This window comes from Lethenteron reissneri, chromosome 3 (genome assembly GCF_015708825.2).
Source record: "Lethenteron reissneri isolate LAM-NWPU_2019-01 chromosome 3, ASM1570882v1, whole genome shotgun sequence".
Lineage (NCBI taxonomy): Eukaryota > Metazoa > Chordata > Hyperoartia > Petromyzontiformes > Petromyzontidae > Lethenteron > Lethenteron reissneri.
The window spans coordinates 10,152,341-10,162,806 of record NC_083781.1 but is presented as its reverse complement, the minus strand read 5'-3'; positions in this window follow the sequence as shown (position 1 = coordinate 10,162,806).

Genomic DNA, 10,466 nt, shown 5'->3' with positions numbered 1-10,466 from the left:
TGTTTATGAAATGCGTTGGTTCGTTGGTGACGGCTGGTTGAGTTGATGTGCTGGCTGATGAATTGGTCAGCTGGTCAATCAATCGATTGATTCAGTTGGCTGTCTGTATGAGGCTGGCCCAATAATCACAGCGACGCTGGGGCAACGTCGACCAATGGTTGGAACCGTTGGGGATCAACGTTGACCCAACGTTCCATGGTTGCAGGGTTACCCTGGTCGGTGGGTTGATGGATTCCTCGGTGAGTTCATTATATTCCATCGAATGAGCGCAGACTGCACTGGTTTAGGACACGGTTCAGCGAGTTGTGGTGATGATTGACTGGATGGCGGGGTTTGGCAATTGGTTCCTTTGGTTGATTCGGGGGGTTATAAACATAACAACTGGGGGAGACAAAGGCGGCCGGGCGTGGTGTTGGCCACCCATCCGCTCGCGTGTGGTTCGGGCCTTCATATGGTGTGCTCGCTCGCTCACAGCACTTGCCCCAACAGCCTGTAGTGACTATACGGGGGATCTGTGTCTGTGTCTTTGTAGCTGTCCACGTGTTTGCGCGCGCACGCGCGTGTGTGTGTGATGTTGTGGAGTTCACGGCCAACACCAGTGGCGATGATCTAAACCGGTCTTGAGGCATCTCCTAGGTCGACTCAGCCTCAAATTAGTACTTGGTGCGGTGTGCAAAAACATCGCCACTGGGGAGACAAAGGCGGTCGGGCGTGGTGCTGGCCACCCACCCCCATGTGAGCTGTGCCGGCCTTCATAGGTGCTCGATAACAGCACTTGCCCCTACAGTCTTTGTCTTCGTGTAATGTTGGCAGGTTTTAAACGTATGCCCGGGGTCTGTCTCTTCACGCCACACCCAGTATACATCCAATACAACCGATCCGGAAAATATTCCGTGAGAAATGAAAACCTCGGTTACAATAACTCCACGTCTCTCTTTCTCTCTCTCTCCTCCCCGTATAACGCGCGGTAGGGCGAACTCTTTGCTTTGCCTTTTTCACCACGCTCAGGGATTCTTCTTCGTACTATTATTATTTAGTTAAACACAGCCACAGGCTCTCTCGACATGTGTGGTCTGGGGAGGAGAGAGAGAGTTCACTGAGAGGGAAGGAGAGAGTTGGTGGGGGGGGGGGGCACACGGGAGAGAGAAGTCTGGAGCGTTAACAGTGGGTGCCAATCGTCCACGATCAAACCACTGCTGGATGAAGGCTTCCCAAAGCTGTTGCTCACACTCTGGTGGTGACACGCACACAACACTAACAAGTGGCGGTGGCGTCACCACAGCGCACGTGCCAGGCTAGGTGCGCGTTTAGGCTGCCGCGTGAAGTGTCGAACGCCCGCTGGCAGGAGGTCACGGGTGCCATGGGTCGACCGACTGAGATGACTGGCCGATGCACCCACGTGTGCCTCCTACTCTGCCCCCTACTGTGCCAACTTGCTGTGTTTTTCGCCGCACGGTGCATACACACGCACGCGCTCACAAAGACAAATACTCTAAAATCCACATGACCACGGGGAGAGAGACACGCAAACTTCAAATATACAGGCGCCAGGGTTGAGATCAACCCCCCCACGACCTCTTGTATACCAGGCGAGGGAGTTAACATTTCGCCACAGTCTCTCACACACTCACGTGTACGGTCTACTTGTAGAGTACAACATTAAACCAACATGGACATCGTTGCGTAAAACTAGAATATGCACCATATAGGCGTTGAAATGCCCCTGTCATAGGAATGTGGAATTTGCAACGCGCCAACAGGATGAGCACACCTGAGGACCTGGGTTCGACTCCAGCTGCGAGTGATTCAAAACCGGCTTCTAAGCCCCCCGGTCACCAATGACCGCACACACGAACGCCACACCGCATTGCGTCGAATTCTGCACTCGATTTGGATGTAAAATTCCACTTTGAAGTGAATCCTACAAATCAATGACATTGTCACCAAGGTTAGAGGCGCAGCCCTGCAAATTGCTCGCTCACGCCACTGCTGTCGGAACGGCTCCCCAGCCTGAGGGAGCCGTAGAGAAGTCCCATCTCGAGACAGAGAGAGAGATTGTGGTTTTGATGGCCCAACTCTTCCACGACTTCATTTAATTTGCATATCCCCTTGACCAAGTGAGCTTAACAAAGAGTGAACTTCGATTTAAAGCTTTCGTGACTGCAGGGATTCATCTTCTTGGTTCTTTCGGTAAAGTCACGTAGAAGGGAAATAATAAAATAATAAAAATAAAACATGATATTTATTTGTATTATTTTATTATTTCCCTTCTACGTGACTTTACCGAAAGAACCAAGAAGAAAAAGAAGAGGGCTAAGGTGTGTGGATGGTGTGTTAGACGGCGTCTCGGAAGAGGCGGGAGTGACAAAAGATCCCCCGTGTAACCTTAACAGACTGCAGGGGCAAGTGCTGTTAGCGAGCACCTATGAAGGCCGGAACGGTACACGAGGGGGTGGGTGGCCAGCACCACGCCCGACCGCCTTTGTCTCCCCAGTGGCGATGTTTACACACAGCACCAGGTACTCATTTGAGGCTGAGTCGACCTAGGGGAGGCCCAGGACCGGTTCAGATAATCGTCACTGGTGTTGGCCGTGAGCGGGAATCGAACCCGTGTCGCCGGGTTCGTAGCGCAGCGTAGCGCTAACTACTACACCCACCGCTCCCCACTGACCACACGCGAACTGCCACCGATCGACTAACTGGACCGTGGAGTCGACCAACGCAGTCCGCGCTCCTTCAACGGCATTTAATGAACTCACCAAACGAGTCCGAGCAACCAACCAGGTGTACCCATGAACCCACCGACACCAACTCGACCACCAGGTGACCTGCAAATGTGGAACGTTCCGCGAACGACGACCCAACGGTTCCAACCATATTCTTTGGGCGTTTCGGTAAAGTCACGTGGATAGGTTCAAAGAAAATAACAACAATAAGTATAACCCGTAAAAAAAAGTTTTTCACTATAAATCCTTTATATGCGTGGCAGCTAGAGTCCTCTCGTCCTCTGGCTTGAGATGGCTGCCACCTATGGGTCAGATGATTGTCTGCCAGTATTAAGCAATTGGTAATTAAATATTTAATTTGTTTTTCCTAAACAGTGTAACATTTTGGAAAAAATTTTTCACGAACATTAATTGTCTCGCACAACGAGTCTGTGTGCAAAATGTCAGCTCGATTGGATCACGGGAAGTGGGTTAAAAAACGAGCGAAAGATTTGCACGGTCGTAAGCAAACAAGCAAGCACGCAAGTGAACTTAATATAAAGGATTTAAAAATAACGACCACTTGCTGGGTGGACAGAGGCAGTGACGGTTTGGGGGGGAGTGGGGGGGAGCGGTGGCGGAGTGATTAGCGCACCGCGCTACGAAACCGAGCCCGATTCCCCAATCTCACGACAAACGTCAACTAACGAATATTTCAAACCGGTCATGGGCCTCCCTTAGGTAGGCTCAGCCTCAAATGCGTACGATCCGGTGTGTAAACATCAGCACTGATGAGACAAAGGCGGCCCGGGCGTGGTGTTAGCCATCTCACACCCTCGTGTGCCGTGCCGGCCTTCATTTGTGCGACTCGCTCCCAGCACTTGCCCCAACAGTGTGTTCAGGCTACCGGGTGGATCTTCGTCTTTGGTGTTGAATAAACTTTCATATTGCCAAGCCGGGAGATTGAACGGACCTGGGGCGACCTCTGCTAAATGATTATTTGTATTACCGGTATTATTATTATATGTTTCATAATTATTATTATTAGACTATGCCGGGTGAGCGTTGGAATTCGACGGATTCCAACTCCTCTCTGCTCGATCCCAGGGTCCCCCGCGCGTGAGAGTTTGAATGAGAGCTCCTCTCCAGAGAGTCCCCACGGCCGCTGTGAGTTCCTCAAAGAGACGGAGAGAGAGGAGGGTGGGTGGGTGGAAGAGCCGAGAGAGATGGAGGAGATGGAGGAGAAACCCTCCACGCTCATGTTTGTTTATCCGCGAGGCGGCTGGGGAGAATCAAGGGGACCGGCCCCAGTTAAAATAACACCATTAGAGCAGGCCTCTCCAAACTTTCCACGCTGCCAAGCCCCCCAGATTTCCCCTCCTTTAATTAAAAGTCGCCACCCTCTCTCCCTCTCTGCGTCTTCCCACCGTGCCCCACCCCCCGCCCGCCCCTCACGATGTTCGCTCGTCTCACCAGCTCCTCATCTTCTCCTCCACTACCACCACCACCAAAGACAAATATCCCCCGTGTAGCCTTAGCTTACTGTTGGGGCAAATGCTGGTCGTGAGCAACTACGAAGGCCAGGGCGGCACACGAGGGGGTGGGTGGCCAGCACCGCCACCACCAACACCACCGCCACCACCTCCGACTCCTGGGCAAAGGTCGCAAACGGGTTTTGATTCCTTACCCGTACCCGTACCCGGCCGCACCAGGGTCGCAAACGGGAATCGGGTACCTGATTGCGACCTCTGGGATGAAGCCATGTTGCAGGCGCGGGTGGGTTGATTCTAGGAACTTGAATTGTGAGAAGAGACAAGACGTTGGGAAATGAGTGACAAACAGTTACTCACCAGTGACTCACGGCCTACCCGTACCCGTACCCAGCCGCACCAGGGTCGCAAACGGGTACCCGTACCCGGCCGGGTACGGGTAGCCGGGTATCGGGTAGGGTACGGGTATCGGGTACCCGGTTGCGACCTCTGCTCCTGGGTGACCTCTCCCATGCGAGGCGTCGTTCGTCCGGGGGCTTTGGCCGTTGAGGCCGATGCCGTCTCGTGCGAGCGTCGCAACCCCGGGAGGGAGTTCAGCAGACGGGGGGCGCTTTCCCATGAATTACGCTGGCAATCATTGTAATTGGCACAGCAAAGAAAGCAAATAGCGTGGTGGCGGTGGCGGTGATGGTGGTGGTGGTGGTCGCAGCAGCCCGAGTGCTTTGACCAGTCATCTCAGTCAGTCGGCTCGTGACAAAGCCGGCCTTGGGCGTGGTGTTGTACGGGGGGGCGGGGGTACCTTTGTCTTTGTGGGCGCGTGCGTGTGTATGCGTCGGAGGGCGAAAACACAGCAAGTTGGCACACGTGGGTGCATCGGCCAGTCATCTCAGTCGGTCGACCCATGGCACCCGTGACCTCCTCCTGCCAGCGGGCGTTCGACACTTCACGCGGCGGCCTCAACGTGCACCTAGCCAGGCACAAGCGCCGTGGCGACGTCACCGCTACTGAAGTGGCGAATGTCGGTTGTTGTTCTTGTTGTTGCTAGTAATTGGTAGCGGGCGGTTGGTAGTGGTACGTACGTTGAACTTCTTTCGCACCGTACGTAGCCAACCGTGCTGATCGGAAGTGCGGGGGAAGGACACCACGTGGTGGTGGTAGCTGTGGTGCACGTTGAATATTTGCTCTTCGGCAGGGCGAGGGTTTGCGAGTATTCTGAAAGCCTGCGCTTGACCATGGGCTGATGCTGATGGCACTGGCTGGAACCGTGAGCGCTACGTCGTTTGGGCATTTACTTGCTCACGAAACAAACCACGGCGCCGACAGCTTCAAGCGAAGAACTGCAAAAAACATTTCTGCGTCTTGTTTTTATTTATTTATTCCGCACGTAGCAAATTACGCAGTAGGAAGAGTAATAATGAGAGACAAGAAAATGATATTTTGGTTTTCTTGCAAACACGAACGGTCTTGTAACACCCCCTTCCACCCCTCCCCGCACGAGGATGCGCCGAATATTTGAGTCGTGATCATCGACAAGGCGGAGATGACCCCAGGCCCGGTGCTGGCTGAGCGGGCGGTCTTCTCCCCCCGTGGCTGCTCCACCGGCCGTCTGGAACGCTCTCTCGCTGCTCGGCTATACACTCGCACGCCGCTGCGCTGCGCGGTTATGGAGCACCTGACGTTATACAGTGGGTGGGGGGGGGGGAGTCCAATTTCGCCGAGTTAGAATTTTTAGTAAATCACCAGATTTGGTTAAAAAAAAATCACGTGACAAATATCGCCCCACCTCCACCACGCACTGGCAAACGACACCTGTCACTTGTCAATGAAACTCATTTTAATCATGACACACACTTTTATTGAACTCGTCCTGATGTCTCTTTGTATTCCTGCAAATCTTATGACGCTCAATATGTTCGGATGTACGAATTCCTAACGAGCTGAAATGTTCTAGACAGACTCGTGGTCCCGCGTGACAATTAAAGATTTTGTTTAAAAAAAAGAAACCGGTTCAAGTCCCGCGTTTAAAGACACGTTTTTTTTCAATTCACACACTTTTATTTACACTCCAAAGTAGAAAATATATAATTTTGACCTCAGAAATAATCACATCTGATGTGCTGAATATTATCGGGTGGTTTCCTTTCGATGAGTTTAATTGTCTTTATGCAAGCCACCCACTTTTATTCAGCACCTCAAATTTGATTATTTCTGGAGTCAAAATATGTGTTTCTACTTTTGAGTGGAATTAAACGTGTGTGCATTTTTACCTAATTTATCCAAATTAAAAACTCATTTCTTTACAAGCGCTTTTTACGTTCAGTTTGTTGTCCTTCCCCCGGCACACCGATTCGCACGGTTGACTCCGTACGGTGCGAAAGAAGTTGAACATACACGCGTACATACAAACATCTCTCTCTCTCTGCTATTCTATGTCGAACTTCTTTCGCACCGTACGGGGGGAAGATCAACAAACTTCGCTTTTGGTGACGTCGCTTGATTTCCAGCGCAAATCTGCGGCGAAACGTCGTACAAGTGATAGCCGAACAAATAAAAACACATCGATTGGAATGTTTCCCCACGTGACACCTTGATTGGCCACTATGTATGTATGCTGCATTTCTTTCACACCGTACGCAGGAGGTGCGCATGGTGACTGCAGCAGCAGCTGCAGCAGCAGCTGCAGCAGCAGCGATGTGGTCCAACGAGCTCGATGTCACCGATGTGGAGGTTTTACTGCTGCTGCTGCTGCTGGCCACGACGGGAGGGCATCAGCAGAGAGACAGAGGGAGAGAGTTCGTGTCGTGTCGCCGCTCTTCCTCCTCCTGCGTTGAAGGAGCGCAGGCCGCAGTGGGTTCACTCTGCGGTCCATGAGTCTCTCTGTGAGTCTCTGTGAGTCTGCATCTCTGTGTGTCTCTGTGCTTACTGTATGGGCCATAGTGTGGGTAGCATGGCCACACTTGCACGCCTGCGGCTTGTCTTTAAAGTGTCTCTCTGGGTCTCTATGAGTCTGTATCTCTGTGTGTCTCTGTGTTTAATATATGGTCCATAGTGTGGGTAGCGTGGCCACAAGTCCACTACTGTGGCTCGTCTAGGCTGTAACTAAGTATTTCTAGGACTCTCTGTGTGTCTCCATGTGTCTGTATGTATCCCTATGCGTCTATGTATCTCCGCGTATGGCAGCGATGTGGTTCAGGATATCGATGTCACCAATGTTGAAGTTTCACTGCTGCTGCTGGCTACGACGAAAGGGCTTCAGCAGACACAGCGAGTGAGTTCGTGTCGTTTTGAAGCTCCTCCCCCTCCTCCGTTGAAGGTGCTGCTACGAAGAAGGGCCATTGCCCGAAACGTCGCCTATTGCGTGTATATATTAATTTATTTTTGCCCATTCGGCGGGGAGGGGGGGCGGGGGTTTGCTCCGTTTGCCGTTGGAAACGCGGCGCGCCCGGTGATTGGCCCCACGGCGGCTCCGAGAACGGTTACCGTTCTGATTAAAAAAACAATTTACTTTTCACGACATCATCACCCCTGTCCGCACAGGAGCCCACGACATTCTAAGCGTCCCCGCAACGCTATTGCACAGCCACGCCAACGCACGCGGCGCTCGAGGGGAAAAGGGGGAGTGGGGGACGGAATTTTTGCCTCTGCGTTTGCGCACCGAGCGTGCCCACCACTTAATTTGCCAAAGCGCCAAATTGATGCCACCCCCCTCCTCCACCCCCATGAGATCCGCGTGTCCATATCTTGTGAATAAAAAGAACCCCAACAACCCCGATGCTACGATTTGTCATGTTTGGTTGTTGAGATAACCCACGTGACGCGCTGACCAAGTATATAAACAAATTACTCGGCGACCCTTGCTGCTGCTGCTGCTGCGTTGCCAGTTGTGCACGAGCACAAACAACAACAGCAGCAGCAACAATAACAACAACAACTTAGCCGTCGCATCCGGGTTGTTTTTCCACTGTGCACACCGAGCCGTGCCACTGACGTCACGAGCAAAGATTGAGTCACCAAGCCACCGGCCCTGGCCCTGCTTGGCCCCGAGTCAGACGTCTTCTTGTGAGGGCAGCCAGCCTCCCTCGCCTGGTACGCACGAGGTCGTGGGCTATACCCAGACCCTGACGCCTGCTGCTGCTGTATATTTGGAGCTTGCGTGTCTGTCTCTGCTCGTGGTCACGTGGATTTTTCTCCGTGTCCTCCGGTTTTTCCCTTCCACATTTAGAATCAATATCACGCGCTCAGAGTATTCGACTGCTGTACATTTCCACGTGATGATGATGATGATGAGCCCACTTCGTCGAGCTATCATTTCGTGGCCAGGTCGCTTCTGAAAAAGCGCTACACAGCTCAGTTGGACGTTACCTGATAAATAAAAACAATAATTTGCTAAAAAAACTGCTTAGCTATAGCGTAGCTTCGCATCACCGTTTGGTTCGGCCTTGGCACGGTGGCAAATAACCGGTGGGAAAATAAAATAAAATAAAAACTCCCGTGCCGTTTGGGAGCCGTGCTGGCTCGGCTCGCGTGTGCCAGTGGAGGTGTCAAGGGGCGTTGTCTCGGCGTGGTGCGGCTGGTCCAAAGCAGAGGCAAAAACCAAAAAACCAAACCCACCCCCCCCCCCCATGGCTTCATCACCTCGCGGCGCATCACCCGCCACGCCTGCATCGATCACCATCGACAACAAAAGCAACAACGAAGTGAAATCAAAGTGATATTTACAGCCGACGTGAGCCGGAATAATCACGTGAACAACAATGATACTCTTCTTGGTTCTTTCGGTAAAGTCACGTAGAATGGAAATAATAAAGTAATACATTTTTTATTATTATATTATTTTATTATGTTTACTTTTTATTATTTTATTATTTCCATTCTACGTCACTTTACCGAAAGAACCAAGAAGATGAATCCCTGCAGTCACGAAAGCTTTAAATCGAAACAATTATACTAATAATAATAATGACGACGACGATGACGACGACGATGACGACGATCATTTCAGTAGTGATTGCAACGTTGCCACGCATCGGCAAGACTCGCCGTTATCGCACTTTGAAGTGACAGCGAACATACAGAGAGCGGTGGCGCAGTGGTTAGCGCACTAACAGCTTAGACCCGGCGACCCGAGTTTGATTACCAGCCCCCATCGCCCCTAGGTCGACTCAGCCTTAAATGCGTAACTGGTGCGGTGTGTAAAAAGACATCAGCGCTGGGGAGACAAAGGCGGCCGGGCGTGGTGCTGGCCACCCACCCCCTCGTGTGCCGTGCCGGCCTTCATTAGGTGCTACTCGCTAACAGCACTTTCCCCAAAAGTATATTAAGGCTATACGGGGGATCATTGCCTTTGTACTGTTTGTGTTTTGCTTGGGAGGAGGGAACCGAGCCCATCATTCCTCTGGGCTCCGTAAAATGATTACCACTTTGTGAGAAATGAACAGCCGTTGTGCCACATTATATACATACTGGGCTTTCGCCATAGGAACGTGGATTCTCCCACCACTGGATCGCCAACGAAGATAAGCACCACCCAAGATGCATGCCACCAGTTCCCCCCCCCCCCGCTCCAAATGTCCACGTGATAGGCCCCCTTTTGTTGAGCTATAAGTTGTGGCCAGGTCGCTTCTGAAAAAATAAGTTCATCCCTCAGTGGACTTTGCCTGGTAAGAAAATGTTTTTAGTTTCATCTGTAGATTTTTCGCAAGTGATTTGACAACCTTTCCCATACTTTGGCACTCCTGACGGTGTTTTTGTGTTTGTCATTGTAACATTCTGACCCCGTGCCCCCTGACCGGACATATGTGAGAAATAAAAAAAAGAAAGAGAAGAGCTTAATAGCTCATCGGATTCCTCCCGCAGCATAAATAAACATCCTGACTCCGATGATACGAAGGGGAATTGGTCCAACGCGTGCAATGGAGGAATCCTCCACGTGAACGAGTGCCGAGACCCGCCGAGGCCTTCCCCGCCCGCCACCAAAACACGACATCCGTCGTCGTTGTTGTCTTCGCAGAAAATAAGTTAGGCGATAATTATAATCGCGCGGGGAATGTGTGTGGGGCTTAAAATCGAGCGCACGCCCGTGACGGCGCTTAGCAAGCGCTTAGTCCCTGCGTGCAAGGCGCTGGTTCCACATCCGCGTCGTACGCCCCTCTAGTGCAACAAAATAAAAATAAAAACCCATCCCAAAGAGCAAAGCGTCGCGAACCGACGTTCACACGCCGCCGCCGCCGCAGTGCCGTCCACGGAATTGTTCCTCTCTCTCGTCGTTTTT